At 39.3% G+C, this 25096-nt stretch overlaps 1 long non-coding RNA gene across 1 annotated transcript in view; it reads right to left on the bottom strand.

Annotated features, from left to right (window-relative positions):
• LOC148056737 (uncharacterized) overlaps nt 1–18344 on the bottom strand; it is a 288773-nt gene extending 270429 nt beyond the window's left edge. Inside the window, exon 1 of the long non-coding RNA XR_015702657.1 lies at nt 18242–18344. This is a non-coding gene — a long non-coding RNA (uncharacterized LOC148056737). The remainder of the gene's footprint in view (nt 1–18241) is intronic.
• Nucleotides 18345–25096: the final 6752 nt, after the last annotated feature.

Below are 25096 nucleotides of genomic sequence, written 5' to 3'. Positions count from 1 at the left end.
TTTTTCCCTTCTCCTAGCATTAATGGTGCCATAAATGGTCACCTATGCCTTACTGTAGTGAGGTCCTCTCCTTTTTTTTTTTTTTTAATTTAAAACTGCCTGCTTTCTCTTCAAAAGAGATTGTTCTTTACTTGTAATACTCAGCAATCCCTTAAGCTCAACATAATTTTTACATGAATATTTGATATACTCAGCAATTAATTTATCAGAATAAAAGAAACATTGATCATGCATCTTTATCTCGCGTGGACTTCATTAGGACTTTCTTTTGGTAACTGCTTCTTGGAAGTTTGACTAATGATCCTTAATATTCAAATGCATCTAAGAGCATCTTCTTAGCTGGCATTATGCTAAAGGAATCAGAGACAGTATATGATATTATAGGAAGCTAGATGTCAACAAATCTATAGAAGAGCTTTAAAATACTATTTATGTTCAAGATTCAAATAAAACTTTAGTTAACATTTAATTGTATATCATGCACTCATTTTTTGGAATGGAACTGTTTTGTTATAATGTAAAAAGAGGTTCCTCAGAGACTTCCATTACAAAAGTCCAACCACTTTGAGGTTTCCAGAAAATACAAAAGAAAAATAGTATTTGTATACAATACCAGTTACTAAAAGACAAACTAATTGCTACACATTTGTTATAACTTAGAGAATACATTTCTGGAAAGGCTGGACTGACATTAATAATGAGAAAAATTCACAAGCAAATGCTATTAGAAACCAGACCCAAAGTGGTAGAATTAGAATCCATCTTAAAATTAAAAAGGAATAAAAACTACACTTAAAATACATTGATTTTTAAACATATTCAATACAGAAACAAATTAAAGAGAAACTTTGAGAGCTTTTTCTGTCACAGGGAAGTTTTTCCATCAGCCTGTACATACAAATTGTTTAGCTGTCATTACCATCTCAAGTCTGGAAAATTAGCTGAAAAATTCAAATCTGGCTTGTCAGGGCCATTAAGACTTAGGGCATCCAGGGTTCTGACAGTGAGCAAAGGACTTATTTAAGAAAGTAAACGCTCTCCTAAGGGACCATAATTCTTGTGCTGGAGGGTCCACACACACACAAAAAAGGAATGTCTTGGCTCAGCATCAGAAGAAATCACATTAATTGGAAGACCTTAGTTCCTCAGAATCCTGATCAACTACACAAAGATTTAAGCACACAGAATCACAGCGTTCTTGCTGGGGCTTGAATTACTATTCAAAGACAGACTGCTTTGCATTGAAGAAGAGAACAAAGCTTTCCCTAACATTCTCAGACATAACTTGTGTTTTTACAAGTCAACGACCATCCATCAGTCAAAATAATAAATACTTCTATCAAGCCTCATGCTGGGAAAAAATAATTTTTAAAAAAGTTGCTCAATCCTGGATATGGCTGGATGCCCCCACTTCTGCATACACAAGGATGCTGCAGACCCAGTATCAGGGATTTCTGTGGAATATCCTGGGCAGACCCTTGCCTTTGCATAGTGCTCCTGGTGCTGCTTTCAGTCAGGCACTGGCATACTTTGTACCTGCAGAGAGTACAGAAGGGAGGGAGGGAGGGGTTCCCTTGAGTCATCATTGACTGTCTCCAGAGCCCCAGCAAAGTCGTCTGCAACATGTCTGGATCCATGTCTGGTGAAAGACTTGCCCTTTTCAAAAGGAAAGTCAATGTCAATTACAGCCAAGCACACATTTTTTTTTCCCCATAACAAATTAGCAAATACTGGTCATCTGGATTACAGAAGAATCCGACTAATAACAACTCCACAAATATTTTTCAGCAGTGAATAGACCAATTAATCTTTAAATCCATGCAGAGTCTTTCTTGCTCTTCATCTTAAATCCGCATTTCTTTATGTAACTTAGCACTAAGCAACAACAAAATGCAATTTTGCAAGGCATACGCGATGTAGGGAGCAGGGGGGTGAACAAAGACAGATGACGCATGTCTAATTGGAATTTGAGCTAGGAGTGGTATGGCAATATCGGGCCCAAAGTCTGGAAAGAGGCTTGTAGGGTTATCAACATGAGGACAAATGAAATTCCTTAATGTAGTATTAAGACCAGAGAGTTAGATACCTTCTTCAGAACAGTTGCAACTTAAAGGAGCCAAACTGCTACTTGCATGCTACTGTACTTGAAATAATGCTAGGACTTGTTCTTTCTTTTTTTGTATTCCTACAATTCATGGATTTTTAAATGTAGGTGTACAGGTGAAATTTTTCACGTACAACCAAACAGCTAATTCTCCTGATCTATATCAAGGTTTTAACTGATTCAAAGAATACTCTACTTTGGATAAAGTCCTTTTTAAATGCAATATGAATAAATAAATGGTGGCTATACTGGGCAAGGTGGTCTTTTCCATTTTCCTTTGCATATAGAGACAAACCAGTTAAATTATATTAAACCAGTTTGGTTGTATTTATTTTATGAAATAAAATTATTTGTACAGCATATGAGTTAATCATGCCTATTTAAAAAAAAGAAAGTGACATTACACAGAATGGCAAAAAAAATCAGCCCATTACAGATTTTATTTTCTCTTCCTCAGCTGTGAATACCAGGTGCTTTTGCACCACACTGCAGTCCTTGGAAGGCATGAGGCAAATGCTCAATTCAATATTACTTTGTTCCCTTTGTGTAATAGACACTAGGCTGGGGAGGGAAGGGGGAGGAACCACACCTAACAAAAGCTCAGTAGACAACCCCTGGAATTGCAGTTCTAGCAGCTCTTAACCAGCCCCAGGATCAGATGACTCAGGAACATGGCAACCTGCCACTTCCCCCTTTCTTTCACTGGTCCTATGCTGAATGAACTTCAGTCTTAAGAATCTGTCCCTGTGATTCCCTAAATCAAAAGAAGAGTATGATAAGAATCCATTTGAACTGTTAGAAGCACATTTGTTTATTTAAGTATATCTAGAGAGGATAAGTTTTAACTGTGTTGATGTGAGATGCCTTAGATAAAATATACGACAACACCACTAGGTACTGACTAACAAACAGGCCATAAACACCGCTTAAGAGTCCCATTTTCAAAGACTTGGCAAATGCAGCAGAAGCTGCCTGGAATCAGCTCAGTAGCATTAGTTTGAAACTCGAGTTTCTAAACTTACTCCTTGCTACATGGTGTCATGCCAAACTGGAGACAGTCATTTATTTTGGTTTTCTCTAATGGTAAGACTATTTGATCATTATATTTGGCAATGCCTTACTCAGCAAGAGCGGTCACTGTGATCAATACGATGACATTCATAGCGAAGTACTGCACAGAGGCTAACACAATGAGACTAACAGCACCAGATTCTGGTTGCGAGTGAGGGCTGAAAAGGAGTTCAGGAAATTCAACACTGAGATACAGTCTTTTTTTTGTCTCCTCCACCCCCCCCCATCCCACCTCCTTAAGAGCATGCCTGCCTCTCATTAGAGTGTCTAGGAGTTATGAGCACCCACACTGAGATTAGAAAATGCCCCTAAATCCACAAATTCTCCAAGTAATGAACTGTAACGTGAAAGGGGACAACAAAAGGAAAAGGTAGAAGCTAGCAGCAATTGGACAAAAGTTTGCCATAACAACCCCTGCTTAGCAAATTCTCTGCCAAGCAATTTATATCCACAAGAGCTACATTCCATTCCCTTAGCCTGCAGTGTCTTTTAAAGTTAAAACTTCTTTCTTGCTGCAGTTTATGGCACATTTTTACTATGTGTACTTAGGAAGAAAGCAAGGCTGACTAAACAGATTTCCTCCATGACCTTTACTACTGTCGGCTGAAAACAATTTAGTCCATTTTAAGTCATTTGAGAGCACTGTAAACATTATCCAAGGGGCTTAGGAATGACCGCCTAAACCGTGACCTTTCAAGCTGACAGATGACAAAAAATACTCCACTTTAAACCATTTTCCCACAGCATTCTCCTGGAGAAACTAGCTGCTCATGGCTTGGACGGGGGTACTCTTTGCTGGTTAAAAAACTGGCTGGCTGGGTCCAGAGAGTTGTAGTGAATGGAGTTAAATCCAGCTGATGCATGGTCACAAGGAGTGTTCCCCAGGGCTCAGTATTGGGGCCAGTTCTGTGCAATATCTTCACCAATGATCTGGATGAGGGGATTGAGTGCACCCTCAGTAAGTTTGCAGATGACACCAAGTTGGGTGGGAGTGTCGACCTGCTGGAGGGTAGGAAGGCCCTAAAGAGGGACCTGGACAGGCTGCATCAATGGGCTGAGGCCAACTGTATGAGGTTCAGCAAGGCTCAGGGCCGGGTCCTGTGCTTAGGTCACAACAACCCCATGCAATGCTACAGGTGTGAGGAGGAGTGGCTGGAGAGCTGCCTGGTGGAAAAGGACCTGGGGGTGTTGGTCAACAGCCAGCTGAATATGAGCCAGCAGTGCGCCCAGGTGGCCAAGAGGGCCAGTGGCATCCAGGCTTGTATCAGAAACAGTGTAGCCAGTAGCAGTGGGGAAGCGATCGTCCCCCTGTACTGGGCACTGGTGAGGCCGCACCTCAAGTACTGTGTTCAGTTTTGGGCCCCTCACTCCAAGAAGGACATGGAGGTGCTGGAGTGTGTGTCCAGAGGAGGGCAACGCAGCTGGGGAAGGGTCTGGAGCACAAGTCTGGTGAGGAGCGGCTGAGGGAACTGAGGTTGTTTAGCCTGGAGAAGAGGAGGCTGAGGGGAAAGGCAGTTGTCACAAGGTGGGGGTCAGTTTCTTCTCCCAAGTAACAAGTGACAGGATGAGAGGAAATGGCCTCAAGTTGCACCAGGGGAGGTTTACTTTGGATATTAGGAAAAAATTTCTTTACCAAAAGGGTAGTCAGGCACTGGCACAGGCTGCCCAGGGAAGGGGTTGAGTCCCCATCCCTGGAGGTATTTAGAAGATGGGTAGATGTGGTGCTTAGGGACATGGTTTAGTGGTGGACTTGGCAGTGCTGGGTTAATGGTTGGACTTGATGATCTTAAAGGTCTTTTCCAATCTTAATGATTCTACAATTCATTTGGAGAATATTCTGCACATCCCTGTGTACAGAAGCAAGGGAGAATAAAGCCATGAAATCCCTCTGGAAAAATCAAACACATGAACATGACACTTTTCAAATGCACATTCATCGCATGGAATATAAAACATGCGACCAATACAGCTTCTCTGTCTGCTGCTTTCCTATAGGAACCCAGTCACACTCCTGATGACTGGAGTTAGTATCATCTTGAGCACAGTCTTGACTAGAAGTTTACATTGTCCATACAAAAATGAGGGTCAAAAAGTAGTAACAACAAAACAAAAGTCCAAAGCTGTAGCATCAAACACTTCAGTCCTCCTTCAAATATGTTGGAAATCAGTCTGCAAAGCTAAGCGTTTTCTTTCTTGACTTAAATAACCAAAAATTTAATAGTGGGGTTTTTTCTCTTTTTTTACATGTTACTGATACACAAAGTCTAACTGGTGGCCTTTCACATCCAGCTAAGGGATGCTGCTCTCCAGGTAAGATCTTAAAATCAACCAAATCTATGTTAGGGGAAAAGACTATATCTTGGTATTTTGGCTACTTCAGAGCGAAGGAACACACTGCTCACAAACCCAACTCTCTGCAGAAGAGGGCCCGACTTAACAGAAGAATCAGAAAGCATCCAGACAAGCATACAATATATGATTTCATTTTATTATTATATATTCAGACTTGAAACGCAGGTGTCTGATGTTCTTAATACCTCATAAAAAAAACCCTCCAAAGATCAGATTCAATGCCTAGTCGAGCTAGTAGAAGTTCCAACAGGAATATCAGTAGAAAGGGAAGCACAGCACTTCTGAAGCATAAACTTTATCCAACATACAAAAGAGGAGATCATAAGCGACACACTTTTCTGCTTGAGGACGTGAAGAATAAGACAGTTAAAATAGGGAGGTCAGAAATCACAGAAGTTTCACTTGGAAACAATGAAAACTGTCTTAACTTGAGAGAAAAAGTGACAGACAACGCTGTGCTTTGAATCGTCTTCTCACTGAATCAAGCACAGTAATGACAAATAGACACAAGGGATAAGTGCCCAAACACAGCATTGAAGCACTTCCAGGACAAACTGTCCCTCAAGAGATATCTGGGGGATTTTTTTGCTCTTCTTTATGTTTTGGCAACGCTAACAAACTCATGTCATTGGACTGAATTCTCTTCACCCATGCCCAGATAATGCAGCAAATTCCTCATAGCATCACTGCATAGGCATTACACTAATCTTCTGCCAAATAGAGAGAGCAAAACCACCAGAGCTGGACCAGTTTCAACACACAGATCCCTGCTCGGTATTACTTTCCCCCACACCAAAGGACTAACTGTTTCTCCTTCTCTGAAATTCAAAAAATGGAAAACTCTGCTGTCTTGGGCACCTGCAGTGCCAGAAATCACAAAAGAACTCTTAGAGTGGGGGGAAAAAAAATCTCCTGAAAATAAATCTAACTATTCCTTTTGAATTTGATTCATGTCAATGCTAGGGTAAGACATTACAAAGCAGGTAAGCAAGTCAGCTGAATTGTTCCAGGGAATTACTCCAGAAACCTCACCCTTTGTGCTGTCACGTTAGTACACCACCTCAGCAGTGGTTTCTGTGCATTTCTTGAGTACTGAGAGATGTGGCATTGCAGCATCCTACTTAAAACATGCTAAAAACTGACATTTGTTATTGTAATCTTGATTGCACAGAACTATGTCCTTCAAAAACAAGATGCATCCTTTTTCAACAATGACCAAAGTTCAGTGAAATGCAGAATACCTAAGAAAACACAGTAGCTAAAACATAGTCCGCATTTTTCCCCCAATAGTCCTATATTCTTACATATTATTGTAACTAAAATCATAATAGCAGGATAGGTAATGTACGGATTTCCTGGATGCATATATATATGCGCCCAAGTAAGTTCACAAGTTTTGACAGAATTACTCCTCTTTTTAAGAGCCAAAAACTTCTAGATTTAGATCTCCATTCACTTTACAAATCTTGGTACTGCTATCCAGAAGGGTCTTATTTTTGACAGGTAAGATACAGAGAATGAATCATACAGCCTGACTGCATTACTTGGATTTTATTTTCAAGTAAAATTGCTAGACGTCTTCCGCAGTAGATTCCTCTGAGGCACATGACTGCCTGTTGCCTCTCAGGTCAACTAACACAGAAAATTTATAACTACAGTTAAGACTACATTGAAGGACAAGCTTACTGTAGACATCACTGTAAGGAAACTTTACAGATGCCAAGTTTCTCTTAAGGGTTTACACAATTTTTCTTAACTGTGTTTACTTTTTAAATAAGTTGTCTGTACTAGTTGTCTGCTAATTTACAGTCAGACACACAGTAAACACAGGGATCTCTAACGAAACATCTACTAAACCAGAAAATGAGAAGAAAGAACTACCTCTTTTGACAGCCAAGCACGTGGAGCAGTCCAGCACACTGCAGTTACCTGGGGCTGGCGTGCCCAATAACAGACAAGGCTATTCGGAACTCCAGCCACCACGCTTGTTACCTTACAGCTGTCACATCTTGAGAACACCGGAGCCCAGAATCACTCGCTTTAATTTTCTGATGTTCTGATTAGACTTAGGGAGGTGAGATTTCCTGTTGTTTTACTTAACTTTAGGCTTGAGACAAAGATCATGGAAGTCAACAGCTTTCAGACTAAGGTTTTCCTTTTCCTACTCCTCCCCACTCCCAAATGCAAGATGTCTTTCCCATGATCTGACCAAAACACCAGAACGTTCTCTTGAAAAGGCTGAAAAGAAAGAAAAAAAAATCCATATTGTCCATTCTAGAAAAATGACAATGATATTTTTTATTTCCATCATTCTAATGTTGTATGAGGTCTTCTTGTTTTCAAAGATTCTTAATTGTGTAAGGAAAGAAAATGTATCTTTAATTTCTTCATTGCTTTTGCACCATTCCCTAAACATACAAACATTATGCAAGTCAACATTCAGGTTTACAGCATTTCAATTATCGGTACTGGAGAGGCACATAATTCAACAAGAAATGGGTAACCCTTTGGCACTTTTGATAGAATAAATTGCAAAAAGAAATCTCAAGATATTAAACAAACTTAGGGACCGATAAGTCCCTTTCTAGTGAAGTAGTTTCCCAGATTCTTGTTTCTTTTGAGGGCTATATTTCAGTTTTACATAAGCAGTAGCTTGTACTTCCATTCTGGATGCTAAGTTGAATAATTCAGTACAGAAACAATCCCAGACATCCATTCAACTAAAATAAAAGTTTCCAGTTATGCACTACATAGTTTTATTTATGTATTCCGAGACTGTTTAGCAAATATCACAACCATAAAAACCAGACTCCTTCTCTGTTCTATTCTTTACAAAAAAAAAAAACCTACTTCAGCTACTTACATTACCAAGGCTTTCCAAAATTACTGTGCAAGCCCAGGTCAAGCTTAGTCAAAGATAAGGTGACACAAAAATAGCTGAACAGCTATGCTTACACACAGAACTAACATCAGACTCGCAGCCCAAGACAGGCTAATGCATGACTGCCTCCTTTCTTTTACCTGAAAAAAACGGATAGTGTGTACCACCATATAATCTATAGCAGCAGAACCACAGAAAACTAACTGTTCCTCTTAATCCTTCCAAAATATGCCCTGGTTTACATAGCCCAGTTTTTCAGCTCTGAAAAGCTTACACTGAACAAATGCACTGAGATTTAAGCACAGTAACCTCCATTACAGGTTAAGGAGTGGAAGAATATACTCACAGCTGCTGTTATGTCAAGACCCACTGTGTTCTGTGTCTGGCTCCGTCACAGTTAACAGCTGTGGAGTACTGCAACTTTTCAAACTGAGATCCACTAAATAGGCATGCTAGTAGCGTATCACACTTCACCCACAGACTCCCTAAAACCCCAGATTAAGATATACCTGTAAAGGTAACCAAGGTATTGAGCGGAAGGATGGTAGGATCCCCTCAAAGAGATCCAATTCTGCTTCTGTCAGCAGTTAACTGTGAATTAAAGCAAGTTATTCTATTTACAACAAGAGAATATACAATCCATTTGAAATGAAGCAAACGAGCGTTCAGATTTACTTAAAGCACTTTACAATCTTTGAGTAGAAGTATGTAATACAAAGTACAGGTAACCAGAACACTTTGCATACAGCATCAAATTCATTCTCAGTGTAGGGAAGCATTCCTTTCCATTTTACAGATGAAGAAACATGGCAAACTGGTTAGCCGATTTACTAAAGCATTAAAGGCAGCACAATAACCGAGACAAAACAAGTTTTCATATTCCCATCCTCATGTGGGAACAGCTAACCAGTTTCAAGTTCCATGTGTTCCATTTAAGGCCATTAATAGAATGGCAAATTCCCATGCATCCAGCTCAACATAAAGCTACATAAGTTTTCAGCAGCAAGTTAAACACCATCATAGAAACAAACCTCTTTTAGCTCTCATAGTATGGCATTGGTAAATTCTGAAGCAAGGTTCAAGTGCTGCTCTCCCTTTACTTACGGCACTAACCAATTCATTTTTATTTAGACAAGACTAATTCAGTTATCTTTACCAGATACCAAGCAGAAATGGTTTACATCAATAAAAAGGCACTAAGCAAAATACCATACTCATCATTATACTACATATATTAGTAAGACATTTTTCAGTTAGAAAATTCAGATACTCACAAAAGCCAAAGCTTTAGGTTCCTTTAACATTTCACTGGTATGATGGAAATATTATATAGCTGCTATTGAGAAGAAAGGTAGCACCTTTTGCTAATTAGTTCAATCTGCAGTTGCCATGCTGACACCTTGGTACATAAAAACTGGAGGATGCAGTTTCTGTGCTTCAGGGCAAGGTGGAAGAAAAGCTGAAGAACAAGATATTTAAGCTAGCCAAGATATCAGTCTGAGTTCTACCAGGTGCTGAAGGTGCAAAGCTCTTATCTTTGATGTCACTAAACCACTCAGGCAATGGTTATCGAGCCAAACTGCACAACAGAGTATTAGGACAACCGAGTTATGCATGTATAGTGTTCACAAGGAGTCTCTCCAGCATTTTATCGAGGCACTGGTTTCAAGCAACTTTGTCAGGTACCAACTTTAAGCAGGGTGCCACTATCATTAATAAATTAATACAACTGTGGCTTGCTAATTTGATATCATTTGTGATAGTCTTAATAGTTCTTTAGTTATTTTTTTCAGTTCCTGACTAGTTCAATTTGCCATTCTCTACTTTGTATACAGACCATTAGATAAAACCATGCATTTAATGTTGATTTTCCTTTTTCTTCACAAGTGTATACTGCTTTCTTTCAAATGAAAGAAATTAATATATAAACCAAGCAAAAGCTAAGTACGTTTACACCATCACTTCATTATATTACAAGAACAGATGCATATAATAGTTATATCTAGAGTGGGAGAAAAGTTTGTATTACTTGCCTCTGGTTCATACCAATCCACTACTAAGTAGATGATAGCCCAGAGAGACATCCTACTCTCATTAAAAATAAAAACGTTACAAAAAAACAAGTTATTTATTGAATTACAAGGCATAGCCATTTGATCTAGTAGGAATTAGTCTGCCAAAGTTTTACCTTCTTCTAGTTTCTGACATGTAATACGTAACACAGTTTATTTAGCACTTGAGCCACAATTTTCTGTATCCAACTCACGAAGAATCAGAATTGTACCGTGGACCTAATCACTGAAGAGATGCTTTTGGAGTCAAAGGGTAAAAATTTCACAAGCTCTTCAATCCAGAAGTGACAAAGTTATCTAGCCAGATTTTCAATGAGCTCTCTTAAGTACATAAACCAATTAAAGGAAATACAGTAAGAGACATCCAATCTGCATTCCAAGAAATATTTTCATAATGTATCTTAAGTAATCAGCCAGTATTGAAGAAAACATTATTTTCAGCCCAACTTACTGAACTAACCAAAAACTCTGAGTAGAAAACTCCACTCAGGTCAGACAAAAATGTACAACAAAATGACATACACAATATAGACTTTGGCATCAGAGAGTCAGATAACAAGGCACAAGATTTGTTAATGAGAAATTTGACTCCGTAAGAAAATACAGAAGGTCAGCAGGATGACTGATAAAAACACCACCAGTGTTACTACAAAGCTGGTGGTTCCAAGTATGGTAAGTTTTGTAATGATTCCCAAAATCTTCAACATGACTCTGAAGGTGGTGCAGAGAGCATCTTTTAATCATTTTCATGCTATCACACAAGAAACAGGCACAGTCACAAGCCTTTGGAAATGAACAGGATCGCTAAGCCCTGGCATGCAGAAGTCCAAAAAATTCAGTACAACAGGTAACGAAAATGTAAACTCATTTTCATCTCTGGCATTAGAGCTGTCTGCATACAAGGGAAATAATGTGATGGGCAGCAAGTGCTGCAGCCACATGAACTTGCAAGTTCTCAGAAGCATCAAAACCAAGCCATATTCCCTCTTGCAAAAGTCTGCCATTTTGTCAGACACTACAGTTCTACCCAGTATAAAATAACATTTAAGACTGCTATTCTACCCATCTTTACTTGAAATTTCAACAGATTAACAGGAAGTACCTGTTCACTCATTTAAATCTGGTCCAGGTGTTTGATTTGTCAGATGCTCTCTTCACAAAGAAAATGGCTTGATTTTGAACCACATTGAAAGTTCTGAAGCAGAATACTCCTAAAAACTAAACACATCTGATTCAAAGCCTTAAAAACATACCAAGTCCCAAACTAAACTATTTTGGTAGGGCCTTAAGTGATCCCAAACTGTAACAGCTCCATGTTTATGTAAATTGATCTAATGTTTTCTTGCTATCTTTCTTTTTTTGTTTCCCGGAGCAGACGTGCTAGTATAAATGAAATGAAATGGATTTCAGGCTACATAACACAATGAAAAGTATTTAGCACTCATTTGGTTTTTGCATCTCACAGGAAGAACATTGAAAAATTCTTATGGGGACTACATTCTATGACCAATTTTAAAAAGCATATAAGCTTCATGACTACCAGTTTATAATCACCCTGCCTTCCTTTAAAAAAAAAGTTTAGTGTTACCACTACAAACAGGCTGGAAATATACAATAAAAGATACTACTTACCTTCTGTGTAATTGCAAAATAAGTTTGAAAAGAAAACAGCCAAAAATATTTCAAGGTTCACTAGAAATTCTGCTATGCAGATTTACTTGGTACTTGGAGGTACCACACAGTTATACATTATAAAAACCCCTAACAGAGAGCATTAAAAAAAAATTATTTAAATCATCTTGTTCCTTTTAAAGTTACTTAGTTTGATACTGTTACAGTCTTTGTAGTAGCATCCTGTTGTGTGTGCTGTCTAAAATATTCTACTGTAGTCTAATCAGCTAAACACTCTTTGTTTAGGTCCTAATCTTTTCCAACTTTTTCCTAACTGCTGAACACCTGCAGAGAGCTCCCATAGTTATCTTTGTGATACAGAAACATAAAAGATGTTGCGTGTTACAGAAGCTATGCATACATGACAAAAACCTCAAAGGATTGCCAGACTGTCCATTTACCATAGGATTCTTCCTGTAGCTCATCTTCTGTGCAAGTGAACTCACAATACAGCATTGAATTATTGTTTTATTAAATGTTGAGTGAATAAAATCATGCCTCCATTACTGAAATACTGAACATCATTTATTTAGCAGTTTAAATGAAGGCAAGAAAGGAATATAAATCTACACGTACCTGTCTTTCACTCATTACATACTTAATTTCCATTTTATTTTTTCAGGTTTTAATTCCATTGCCTTTCTCACACTGGACACTGTTTCTTCCTATGCAGAGACCCAACTACTTGAACAGAAGTATTCTACCATAAAAACAGAATGAAAACATATACTTCTATAGAAAAGCTTTATCATCTTGCACATCCTCGACATAACAGTGGATTTTAACAAACCAACTTACTGTTACAAAACATTCAGTCCCTTCAGGGCTTTCAAAAGCATGTTCTTTTCTCATGTCATACCATTTTCAGATATTTTGTATCTCCTCAGAAACAGCACAAGAAACATCCCTTTTTCGACACATCAGCACTACCAGACTGCTACCTTCTCCTCGCCCACCCCCAAGGATGAGCACGTTCCCTGAACTGCTCTCCACAGTAGTGCAGGGAGCAGGAGGAAGCAACAGGAGCGCAATAGACCCAAATACAAGAGCACCAATACACAAAAATGCTGCAAAACACTTAAGATACCAAGCAGTTCTGGGGGTCTTATTCTACAAAATTACTCCCGTTTCTTAGACAGCTTAAGACTGATTTAATTCCATATTAAGCAATCAAAACCACTCTAAAATAATTATAGTTCCTTCACTAAAAATACTCAGATTTTACAGTTCTAATGCTTAGTTGTTTTTATCGAATTTAAGAAGAAATATTCTCACTCATCACCCTAATTTCTTCAAAAGCAAATTCTGGATCCTAAATACAGTCTGCAAGGGGTAGCCAAGACATTCGGTTCCCATGATGCTGGAGTATTCTATCAGGTACTAGTAGTCTCGCATGCAGAAATACCATTATGATTGATTTTTTTCTCCCCTTCTCCTATCTCGCTTTTTTGTCTAGGCATTTCACATCTCTAAACACATTAAGTTATGTGAACCACAGAGATTTTCTCTTTATACTAAATTCACAGGTTTTGAGAAATTGAATGAAATCTAGAGAAGTTTCAGATTACAGATGGCAACTGTCAGTTTTGCTTATGCTTGTAAGATTACCTTTAAAGGAAACATTCCTTAATCAGCTTCCATTTGCTTTGCCCATTAAATCTCTGCAATATTGCTGATCTGGATGTCACCGGGGAACTCTGCTGGCAGGAAAAGTTTCTCCTTCAAATAGAAAGTGGATTTCTTTTTTACACAAGATCCTTTGTGCAAGCTGGGCAATACGAGCTTTTGCTTGATGACAGAACCTTTACAATGTTTTGAACAGCTTTGCAAGAGATTGCAAACGTGATGATACAAATAAATTGTCAGGGAAGAGCAAGAAGACAGGCTGCTCCAAAAGCAGAGAGAAGCCAGGAACTGAGGGTGATCACAGCACAGGCAAGGGTGGCCTCACCAAACAGGGGACACAGTCCCACAGGATCAAACAAGGCCAGGCTGGGAGAGGGACAGCTTCCACCGGGTCCAGACAAGGCAAGGTCCAAGGTGTACCCAGGGAGGTAGAAGGCAGAGCCAGAGACAGGACTGGAATGCAGGCTATGACACAAATTCAACCTTCCTTCTGGAGACAGAACCAGAGATGAGACTGGAGAGGAGCTACCCACAGCACAGCTCCAAGGTCCGCTCAGGAAAAACAGTAAGCCAGGACAGCAGGAGACACAGCTGGATACAGGTTTACCTGTGACGCAGCACAGGCACGGGCCGTGGACCAACGTGCAGACTGTGCAGGGGATCTGCGTGAGAGGAGGCCCCAGGTAAGTCTGGTCAGGGCAATTAGGGCCCATTAATGCAACCTTGGCCCTGACACAAACCAGTCTATGCTCTAGCCTCTAGGGCACTATTTAATAAAAAGCGTACATGTAGCAGTGACTGTTGCCTGTTTTACTGGCTCACACACTAACATCTGTTTCAGTTTAAGCCTGTATCAGATTCCATTATGAAGATTTTAACTTAGAGCCCTTTGGTAGGGCTCAAAAGGAGCATACGGAAACTCTTAGCATACTTTTAAGAACAGACACTTGATCAATCAGAAATTAAAATAAATTACAAAACTCTACGGGAAAACAAATTCCAAGCATTATAATTTAACCTGAAAAGGATCTTTAACACACTCGTTATCATGTGCCAAGGGAAAAAGGAAAGCATGATTCATTCTCCACTGATAATATCTGAAGCTAGTATTTAGCCCAAAGAACCACTGCTGAAGCAGAGTTAGTCTGAAATTTTAAACAGACATCCTATTTTAAAATAATAAAGTACTAACTGGCATTGACTAGCCATTATATTGCTTGCACACATATCCAGTATTGGCTTTTCTACAGTATTTTCTGTTAAATAATCATCTGCAACAATGAATGAGAACAAGATGAAGTAGTACAGGTGTGTATCCCATTAAAATTTTCATTAGATATGCAAATCAATTCATTTCTCTCTCCTCAGGCAGAAAAGGTGCATGAATCTATGATGACCATTTTAAAACAGTTATTGCACTAAGACAAGAACAGGGCAGTTGTCAAAGAAAGGCTGTGAAGAGGGTATCTGGGTGCAGATAATCAACATAGTATATATAAGGAAAGCACACAATATTCATTAATGACTGTGGCTGACTTTTGTGTCTTCTCAGTAGAGAAGGAGGTGACTAACAGACCCCTAGTCACAGCACAAGCGTCAAAACAAGCAACAGAAGAGCACTCAAATTCAGTGGTTCCCAACCAGATGCCTTTGCTGCAGACACTTGCTGTTCAGTTAACATGGTAATCCCTGTCTTCACACAAGCCAACCTCTGAGCTTGCTGAAGCAGGAGAAACTTCCCAGCTGAAGTCCAACTCCCCGACCAAAGCTCTTCCCCATACCTCCCCTTTGGTTTCCCTACTTTTACAGCACACTGTAAGGACGTTGGAATACAATAGCCCTTCCTCAAATCATTCAATTGCTTCAGTCATTAATAAGGGAAACTAACAAAGACATTTTGGAGACTTAAGGGGAAAAAAAAAGATATTCATAAGAAAGATGCAAGAGAAGTAATATCGTTTATCTACACTTTTGCAAAGCTTTAGAGGCAGCCCAATATAAAGAGCAAATCTACAAAGTTACCTTAAAATATTTGAGTTACTGAAGTAGATTAATAAGAGCAGATTTCAAATCAAAGGAGACTTGCAAGTGGGAATAGTTTTGAAGGAGTGCAGCAAGTACAAGAGTGCCACAAGAATCGATATTAAGATGAATACCATTCTTTTCGCTATCTCTTAAGATTTATACAATGCCACATGGACTGTATTGACAATATTCACTTAAAGTACAAAGCCAAAGCAGTCAGCATTGAGCAAGAAGGTTACACAATTCACATGCATAGAGGGGTTCATGCTACTATGAAGGGGACAGTGATGAAAAACAAAAAGGAACATAACATTTTAATGAGTTATATCCTACAGAGATGTGCAGGAGAAAGATCTATTCTCAGAAACAATTGTATTCTTCTTCTTTCAACTTGGATATTTGGTACAATTATTACCAAAGGGAAAGAGCATTTTGTGATACATTTGTGAAGCTGAATTTATATAACTAGTTTCTTTGTTTAAAATAAATAGACGAGAAGTCAGAAGAACATAATATAAGAATAACAGGAGGTAGATCAATTTTGTGGGAGAGTACCAAAGATCCCTAATGAAAAGTAGTAAGAATGAATATTCTTAATGAGAATGTGATTTATTTATGAATCATGCTGAGAAAATAGAACATACGGACAATGTCCTGCCTGAACATTATACCTTGGGTTTAATAGGAGTTTGATCATCATCATCCTGGACAGGATTTTAGTTCATATTCACAGCTTCTGGAAGCCATGAATTCATGGCCGTGTTACCCTGTACATTGAGGACTCCATGTAAAGACTTCTGAATAATTGTTTTAACTACATATTTAACATGCAATTTATGATACACACACAGAGTGAATAAGTGAAATCCTCATGATTACCTGAGCTCTCCCACTTGGTACATACACCTGATCTGCCATCATCACACATTTTCTTTCACCCTCAATACTTATTGCTCTTAATGTTAAATAATCTCACCTGTTCAGCATTAAATAATGCTCATTATCAGCTCCATCAAAAAGTAGTAGCTAAGATCACAGATTTGTAAAATTCACCAGTAACATGAAAAAACTCAACTGTTAAGCCCTATTTACTACTCTGTAAGCCCTTTTTAGCTTCTCTTCCCTCTGACTGGAACTTCAGTGGCCAAGATCTTCAGCCTTATCATTACACTTCACTGAGCCACTAGTTCTCACTTAGACAAGCCCAGCATACACAGTTACCTTCAGGCACCTGTTTAAAAGGTCTACCAAATTCAACAGTATCAAAACATGCAGTAAAGAAAGATACACATAGACAGGCATCCATTAAAAAAAATTCCATATTTTGTATAGAGTTAGAAGTATAATAGCATTTTCAGTGACATAACTTCACAACTTAAAAAGTAAAGGAATCATTTATATGTTTGACACACAGCAGGAATGGAAAAAGACATTAAATTAGACATTTTGATTGTGGGGAACATGTGAAAGAAAGAAAAACCACACTCACTCATTACCCAAGCAATGTTTCGGAAAAGAAGAATAAAAATTCTAATTAAAAATTACTAACTCCCATTTCAACCAATCTAATCTTTTTATTTGTCAACCTTTCAAACACTGCTATCAGCCACAAACGACACCTGAGCTTGAGAAAGCTGTAATTACCGTAGTGATTTTGTAAAGGAGTTACAACTTACAAGTATTTCAGTTTTCAATTAAAATTCAAGGAAAATGGCAATAATTCCACAACACGCCGGTGATCACAAAAACGCATCCTCAGTTTGTTTTTCTTTTTCCTCTCACAAAGTGCTATGTTTTCAACTGGTGTACTGTGGATGCTGAACTGCAGAGAGAAGGGCCCTTCCCCTCTCTAAACTAGCTCCTGTTTGAACAAACATGCAATTTAACTGTAGCACAGAAGCAATCCCACTAAGTAAGAGATCAGTATATCGTCATTTCGTACACAGGGTTACTCCAGTAGGTGAAAACTACCCTACTGTCTCCTACAATAAAGGTAAAAGCTGATTACCAGGACCTCATCCTCAAGACTCTCCGTGGTTTCCTGAGCTGACAAAGACAACAGGAGGCACCGCCAAAAACAGAGAGGATGCAAACGCCCAGCAGTGGCCCACGGAGCCCTACCTGTAAACGGCGGGAGTAGCGATGGCGTCTAGACACACGCGTGTTCGTTAAAAAGGAAGAATGCGGATTAGGGGGGACAAGGACGTCCCACATACAGGCAGATATAACTGATAACACAGCCCTGGGAGGAGGGGAGCAAACGAGCCCCTCTTGGTGAAGGGCTGACTGACAGACTTCGGGTAGATCACCAGAAAACTGCAGACCAACCGCACCCACACAAAGCCCCCGGGAGCACCCCCACGACCTCTCCTGCGGCGCGACACGGCGCCCTGCACCTCACACCGCGGGGCCGCGCGGCTGCCGCCGCGCTCCCCTTACCTTTCCCTGGGGCGAGGAGCCACCGGCCGCGAGAGGCCCAGCCACCCTTCCGCGCGTTGAGATTCCGCCTCAGAAGAAAAGGCAGCGGACGAACGGGTCCCGCTCCCCCCGCGGGCAGCAGGCGGCAGGACCGCGGCGCGGCTTTAGGCGGGAAGCGCAGCCCAGCGGCGGCAGCGAGCCCTGCGCCCCGCCCCCGCAGGCGGCGGAAGGTTCTGGAAGGCGGCAGGGGCGGAGGAGGCGCGGCCTCGCCTCACAGCTGCCGCCGGGGCGGCCAAGGTGCAGCTGCGGCCGCTTCTGGCGGGAGTTTGCGAGAGCTTCCACACGAGGTTCTGCGGCGTCTCTCCGACCGGTAGCAGGACAGGTGAGGAGCAGACTTAGACCGGTAAAACGCTTGGTCACACCTTCAGACACCAGTGTATTGAGCCTCCTTGTTCTACTGGTGCTCCGCACAACTGCTGTATTCTCCCTTTTGAGCTGTTTTTAGTGATGACTCAGAAAAGACCTCCTCCCCTCATAGGATGACAGAGAATGATTAAGTGTGCATGTTTAGCATCAGTAAGTTTCAGGCCAATTAAATGTGACCATTGTAAGCTTTTTCTAGTGGTAGGCTTTGTGTCTTTTCATTATTTAAGTAGAGATGAGCTAACTAACCCAGATATTAATGAGATTCAGGGCTTGTGAACTGTGGTGCCTGCCAGGTTGTGAGCACATGACATACTGTAATACATCCACAGAAAAGTGGAAGCAATGAATGCATTTGGGTTTGTGCTGACCCTGACCTTGCTTTGCAGACCTCATCTCCTGGCTCCACCATGGACTGGCCTCTTCATCAGGGGCCTCACCAGCCTGTGGCTGACACGGTGGCTGTGCCCGGGCCTGCTCCGCTCGCCTTGCCCAGCTCCTCTGGGGCTGCAGCTTGTGGTGAGGGCCCTCAGGCCACCTCCCTGTACGGCCAAGCTCCCCTGCTGTTCCCGGCATTGACCCTGCCTCGGTACCTCAGTGACTCCAAAGCTGCAGGGCAAAGCTTGACCTCCCTCCGTTGGCCATCTTAACAACGCAAGCTCAAGTCCAGCCATGTACCCACCGTGATCCCAAAGATCTCATGTTTTATTTATCCTGTAAGTACTACCTTTATTTTTGGGCCTAGATGTATGTTTTGGTTTGTTTTGTTTTGATCTGGCTATATTGTAATACATAGTAGTTGTTTGAATTCACCTCAGTGATCTAGATCAGTGACCTGGCCCCTTCATTATCTGTCTATGTATAATCCACAGTTATTATCTTAGATGATTTGATGTTTTCTTCTAGCTCATTGATAAAATGTCAAGCAGTGAAGGACAAAGAACCAATTACATTAGGATCCTATGAGAAAGACTTCAGCTGGATGACAGTTTCCGTCTGACTTCTCAGTTATTAATCCCTTAAATGTATTGTTTTAATTTCTTAATACATCACTGTCTAGAATATCAGGATTCCTTGTTATTTTTCTCTTAATAAAAAAATCTTAACTTTTACTCATGAACTACTAGAAAAATAATTTGCTTTTAAGAATTTACTGGAAGCATTCTGATTTTTAAGCCAATCCCATAATACTGGCAGGTGAAAAACTCAGTTACTATGTTTCTTATATTTTCTTTTTTATAGTTCATTGCAAATTGATCAGGAATTTCTTACTAATTATGAGAAGCTTGTGATTTCTAACACACAGTTGAATATTACTGTCGTCTACTTAGTTATAGTAAAAAACTAGTATTACGCTATATAGAAGTTTGCATCAGTTATTGTTTTAACAGAAGCCTGACTATGCAAACTAACTAAAGAAATTTCCAAGACTTTATGTAAAGAAAAATTAAAATAAAACCAGATTATTTCCAATCCTTTTTAATTTGGACTGAAATTATTTGATTTTCTGTGAGGTTAGCATGATACAGTAGTTTTCCAAAGAATGAGGGAATACTCAGTTAATAGCCAGTTCTGCGTTATGGACACAAGGGCATTATTTTAAATAAAGTCAGGCAACAAGGTGGGCCACAGCTCTGACCTAAGCAATGCACTTGCCCTAATGAACTTGAATAAAAATACTTTCAAATTCATTGTTTAAGGGTTTTTTTCCAAGTTAGCAGTTTTAACTCCCCTGAAAGAGTCTACCGGTGTCTTCTATAGAAAAGGCCATGATCAACCCAAGATCTTCTAAAAAGAGAGAGAAATGTAGAAAAGAGCACATAGGAAATGCCAAACAGGTAGGAAAAAGGGGTGATCATGAGCCTGCCAAATAGCTTCACATTAGACTAATGGGGAGTTAAATAAAGTTTACAGCTGCCCTTATAGTTTCTCATGGATTTTGTAAAAATGGATTATGTTTACTTACTGCTGTAGAAGGTGATATTGAAGCCAATCTTGTGGAGCTCCATAGTTATTATCTCATTTTAAGAAGGTCAGCTCTGACACCAATGTAGACTTTCAAATGAATCCTGCAGGGTTTTTTTCCAGATTAGGAATAAGGTGCTTAGAGACTGGGACACTTGTGCCAAATGTCCCAATTCATGCAGTTGTCCTGACCAGTAGCTCTCTGATGCCTTCAAGCAATAGGTACGCAACCAACATTGTACATACACATATGAATTTTATATATGCTTTCATGTTGTGAATCATCTATCAATGAGTCAGATCTTGTGGACTGTTCCATAATCAAACAGTACCAGTTAGTCTTTGACTTAAGAAATTGCCTTAAAAACCAAGAATGTTAAGTCACAGTGCTTCTCCTACTCCTCCTTTACTTACTATCCAGTTATTTCCTAATTTTTAGCGTAACAGTCCTTTAGGATGAGAAAAGTTTTCTTACTGCACTTAAGAAATCAAGGAATGGGTTCTTGATTATTTGGCTGTACTTGTTCTTAGTACAAACTACTTTTTAACCTAGTTTTTGAATTTAACTTTAGTTGATTTAATGGTGTTTTCCTGACAATGCTGCTCTACACCAACACTAAAATACTTTTATTTATATTTTTCTTTTATGGGGAGCTGTAAAAACTACTGATTTTTTTTTTTTACTTTTTCTGATCCAGCCACACCATATAAGCAATTTAAAACAAATTTTTCTGTTTAGTATGTTACAAATGCTTATCATTTTTAACAGATCAGAATAACCAGGTATTTAAAAAAAAAATTATTTTCTAGACAAAATACATGAAAATCTAATCCCGATTTCGGTCAAGTGTGTAATTCAATATAGCAAAAAAAGAGTACTATGTACCAGTTTACAATAGCACAAGGCAGGACACCCTGACGGACTGATGCAATCTCTCAGCGCGTTCGACAATCATGGTATGTGGAGTCCTGTGTAATTGTTTGAACAAGAAGAACAGGAACTAAAATTGTACTGGTTTATCTCAGGAGTTTGCAACTTATATCCACACACTTATAGTCCTCTATTATATTGCAGTTCCTGCAATAGGATGGGCAACGTACAAGTGGGTAAACAGACTGCATCAGTAACAAGCCATCAAGAAAGCACAATATTACATACACTCTTTTTTTTTTCTTTTGGAATGAATCCATTTTTAAATGTTTCATGTTATTCTTTTGTTACTCAAAAATTAAAAAGAAAGCAAAAGAAAATCATTGAAGTTAATAACAAAAAAGCCCATGCCAAATATTGCAACTTTCAGTTCTTAACTAACTGCTAATTTCATTCTACCTTGTATGCAAATGTCGAGCATAGCATCTGCAAGTGCCCCACAGGCTGTTTTCTCAACCACTTGCCCACAGAAACCACTTTGCAGATTTTCATTGGCATGAGCAGATTTTTCTTCAGGCCCAGAAAGCCTGAAGGATCAGACCTGTTATCTGCTCAAAAACACCATTTGGTTTTTCATTTACAGGGACGAACTGTGACATGAAAATACTAGGAGACAAAAACATACCTCTGTGCAGTCCCTTCGATTGTTCACTGCAAGCACAAAGGATGGAGCAAAGGTTGGGCAGCTACTGTCTTTTCCACATCCCTCAGCCATAGAGCAAAGAGATTTGACGATTTTGTTTCCTACCCAAACGTGTCAGCCAACAGAGAAGGGAATGAAAACAAATTTAATATGCTTCTGGTCAAAGTTCAGCACAGAATCTTGTTCTCTTGTGCTGACTAATACACACTGATCTTAGGGTACTCAGCTGTGTAAAATAGAGAAAGAAGAAATTACAAGTACAAAGTCATACAGCTTTGTCGTCTTTGTCATGGTACCTGCAATAATTTTTAAATTAATTTTAGCATCTTTTTCACAGCATCATATTTCAGTTTGTTTCTGCATTTACCTTGAAATTAAGCGTTAACTAGATTACTTGTAAAGAAACAGTGAATTTTGGTAGAGTATTCCCGGTGAAATCCATTGTAATTCACAGTCTGTTCTTCACTGAAGACTGCGTATTAGTATTTACTTGATTTTGTTGTAAACGAGAAGCAATGTTTTTAATAATCAACATGCTTTTCTATACATTTCAAAGTGCAAAAATACACACAGTAACAGCCACAAAGTAACAATAACCTTATTGGAAGAGAGTGGTGGTGAGCCACCTTACATTTGTTTCTTACTGTTACAAGCAATACAAATTGCAGGTGTTTGTACTGACATTTGCTTAGTATGAAAATACACTTTCAAGAAAATATGCACTATCGGGCTTCTTTAGCAGTCATTCTCACCATTTTCTCTCAGATTGTAAACGTGGGTACAGGCAAAGAAAACATAATTGAGGTCATATTAGTAATCATTTAAAAATGATTTTAAATGATGATGATGATCTTTCACGTTTTCTAGAATAGGTTGTTGAGTAAAAAACCTCAAACAGTGCTGTTCACAGCTGGCTTCTCTCTCTGTTTCTGTTTTCTTTATTCTTCCACTCCCTGCACACCTTTTACGCAGCCCCACGGCAGTGCTTCTTCACACCAATATGATGCGCCAAAATTCTCTTTGTTTTACAGCACACAACCTGTCGTTCTGCTGCAGAGCCTACTGCAGCCTTCTCATTTCCCACATAGACTGAGATTCAGGTCTCAAATGATACCAAAAAGCGAAGCATTCCTGTTCCAATTTCATACAAAGCACCGTATTTCAGACATACTTTTATGCAGAAAGCCAAAGAGGAAGTTAGCAGTTTAGCACAAGATTTTACTGTCATTTTAAAGTAGTAACAAGTTGTGAGTTCTTCACCCATTTTTACATTACATATCATGATTAAAATGCAGTAGTATTTAATGTAGTGACTTTTTTTTTTTTAAGTATTAGCCCATGCAGCCTTACAGTATGAACAAGGCTATCTGTGTGACCTTTGTAAAATTTGTATCTTGGCAGTGTAACCCTAGATTTTTCTTTACTGAAAGATACTACAGTCAAAATATTATTTTTTTCTCTTGGCTGTATTTATTTTGTCTTCTCATCTGTATCAGCATCTCCTGAAATTCCATACCTCTCTTGTATCCTAGTTCCTACTCGATTCCATTTACTATTTAGCTATCTATCTTACCAGTCCCATTTGCCCTTACTCTGTGTTTTCATTCTCTTCATGCTGTTTACACGCATTTGCTTAAGGTCTAGTGCAACCTCCTCCTCTTAGCAAGAGAACTAGACCCCAAGTGTGTTTAAATGACTCTTGAGCATCACTCTTTTTCCTTTGAAATGAGGCATGTTTATTTGGAAAAGTCCTTCTTTGCTGTTCTGTCATTTACTTTTTTTTCATAATTATATTTAATAAATACCACACTATAAGGAATCAAATAGAAATATGGCTTTTGATGCAATGATAAGTCACCCACTGTTGTTTTTAGTTTGTACTTACAGAGATACACACCACTCAACCTCTCCTTCACAAAAGCAACTGCTAAAAACAAACAGCTCTCCTTAGTGCTATTTATCTTTTAAGATCTTTCTCCATAATGGAGTTGTAGCAGAATTTTTTCACAGAGAGAGAGAGAGACGGTAGCATTTTTGCTATAAAGAGACCGTTATTAGATTGGAAGGAGGAAAAAATTTGGCTGATACACATGATTTTGAGATCTCAATGCTCCTTTCAGAAGAATGGAAGATGATAACTGATGAAGGGACCTTTGAGGGACTCCAGAACTATGTACACCTCTTATTTTATGTTAGTCTAATAAAAGTGTAGCTGCTTCTACATTCAGCTGTCTAGTTCAGTTGGCAAGAACTACATTTTTCAATAAATCATTTTCAAGCCTCTTTTGATATCTATTCCCTCGTGTCAATGATAGGTTTCCAAAAAAGCAAAAGCAAAGAACTCTCCTAGGCTGTTTTTCAGTGGTAAGTACTAGACACAATGGATCCCAAATGCTGTTATGCACTTAGAAGCACTCGTAACCGTATAGTGTGCTTATAGTAACAAAACTCCCAGTACTGTCTTGGCTAAGTAACATGACACAGTATTTGAGGTACTAGCTGGAGCATGGGGACCTGAGCTGTGTTCTCAGTTGCTGCTCTTCCTCTCTCATGTGTGGCCCAAGCATGTCACTCTGGGCCTGTTTCCCATCCTGTTCCTCATCTGCTTTGCTTGCATGTTCTTCAGAGGACGAAATGTGTCTTACCGAAGTGAGGCATCATTATTATTTGAGAACTGTGTACTACAGTATTACTAAGTGGATAAAAATAGATAATTCAGTGCTTTGTGTACAACATATGTTTCTTACCTAGCAAATAGTACAAAATAAAACTTATCGTTGGCCAGCTGCCAACTTTTAATGCACAGCCCCCTGACCTTTTCATGACAAAGTTTACCATCTGCCCAAAGGGTAGCAATTATAGTGGCACTTGTGACATTTGTCACTACTGCAAACATTTCACCGTCATACATTAT

This window comes from Nipponia nippon, unplaced genomic scaffold (genome assembly GCF_047370975.1).
Source record: "Nipponia nippon isolate SJK-2023a ecotype South Korea unplaced genomic scaffold, ASM4737097v1 scaffold_12, whole genome shotgun sequence".
Classification (NCBI taxonomy): Eukaryota; Metazoa; Chordata; class Aves; order Pelecaniformes; family Threskiornithidae; genus Nipponia; species Nipponia nippon.
This window is presented reverse-complemented; position numbering and strand designations above follow the sequence as displayed.